Genomic DNA, 1,727 nt, shown 5'->3' on the forward strand with positions numbered 1-1,727 from the left:
AAATGGATATTTAGCGTTTTGGAATGAAACACTTGTTTCCCCATCTGAGCTCAGAGTAGAAGAGAGATGTAATGTTTGTCTCTGTTGTGTTGAAGACCAATCAAGCAGGAGAGACCAGCCTCCCCTGTTCCCAGCTGTGTGTCCATGAAGAGTGACAAGTCTATGGGTCTACCTATACTGTTTAGAGAGGGAGACTTTTCTACTGAACAAAGGTAAGAAGAACTCATTGGTCAGTGAGTTAAACAACACTGTCTCTAGTCATTTCTCCTCTCCCATTTTCACATTTCTTTTTGTTGTTTTCATAATCCATAGGCTAATCCTTTAGTCCATTTATATAGTCCTAAAACAATATTAAACAAACACAACATTCCCTCCCTGTGTGTGTGTGTGTGTGTGTGTGTGTGTGTGTGTGTGTGTGTGTGTGTGTGTGTGTGTGTGTGTGTGTGTGTGTGTGTGTGTGTGTGTGTGTGTGTGTGTGTGTGTGTGCACACACTCCTGGATGAGGAGATGTAATCTCATGTTTTGTGCACAGAAACCAACAGGAGAGATCAGAGTCAGAGATTCTCAGTGGTCAGTCTTCCCAGAGTCATCAAACAGACCTGGACTCTATATTCAGTGTATGTGGTCCTGTTATGTACATTTGTTTTTGTTTATCTCAAGTAAAGTTGATCTGTCAATCATTCATTAATGTGTTAATGAGAAAGCATTTCTTCTCTTGATTAACTTATTTACTTTATTTATTTTAGTTGCTTGAAGAGAAAATGATGACATTTGTGAAGAACGAGCTGAAGATGTTCAAGAGGATTCTTAGTCCAGAACTCCCAGAAGGCTTTGAGAGTCAGAAGCTGGATAAGGAAGTGGTGGATGCTGAAGATGAGAAGCAGGAGAGCAGTGCCAGAGAGGGGGCTCTGAAGATCACACTGCACGTCCTGAGGAAAATGAACCAGAAGGAGCTTGCTGACACACTGGAGAAATGTAAGATCTGTCTGCCTCATGTTGAATGCAGTTTTATAACATTTAAAAGCTGTAGCTAAAGTACAGCTAAAGTAGCTGTGTAACTCAGTGATATTGTAGCAGCCTTAACACAACACCTAGTGACCTCATCAAGTAGCAGCAGGGATGTGTTGTGTTGATTAATTTAGAGAGAGAGAGAGAGAGAGAGAGACAACATTAATAATACCACCAATAATACCAATAATAATATAATCAGTCACACCAGTCTGTAATGCATTATGAAAACATTTACACATGTATACTGTCGTGTCTTTGGGCACCATTAACTTGAAGACATATTTATCAAAATAACTCCCTGTAATTATTATCACGCGATTAAACTGATTAATCTTTTAACTGTAATTAACTAGGAGATCGGGGCACCAAGGAAAATATTCAGAATACAAAGTTATAATTTTCCTAATATAACTTTCCTATATTATAACATTATATATTATATTATATTATAGTATAGGCCGATTATCTTCTGGTTTAAGAGAATAAATGATTATAATTTAAAATGTTATAACAGTCCTACAATACTGTAGGCATTAAAACAGACGTAATATTAATATCCTCTGTGCTATTTCTTCATTCAGATGAGCTTGCTGTGATTTGCCAACGTGAACTCAAATCTAATCTAAAGAAGAAGTTTCAATGTGTATTTGAGGGGATCGCTAAACAAGGAAACCCAACACTTCTCAATAAGATCTACACAGAGCTCTACATCACAG

The 1,727-nt window shown here is 37.6% G+C and overlaps 1 long non-coding RNA gene across 1 annotated transcript in view; it reads left to right on the top strand.

The window, feature by feature from the left end:
* LOC123733268 (uncharacterized) overlaps positions 1-597 on the top strand; it is a 1,211-nt gene extending 614 nt beyond the window's left edge. Inside the window, exons 2-3 of the long non-coding RNA XR_006763707.1 lie at positions 96-212; positions 533-597. This is a non-coding gene — a long non-coding RNA (uncharacterized lncRNA). The remainder of the gene's footprint in view (positions 1-95; positions 213-532) is intronic.
* Positions 598-1,727: the final 1,130 nt, after the last annotated feature.

The sequence above is a fragment of the Salmo salar genome, unplaced genomic scaffold (assembly GCF_905237065.1).
Source record: "Salmo salar unplaced genomic scaffold, Ssal_v3.1, whole genome shotgun sequence".
NCBI classification, from domain to species: Eukaryota; Metazoa; Chordata; class Actinopteri; order Salmoniformes; family Salmonidae; genus Salmo; species Salmo salar.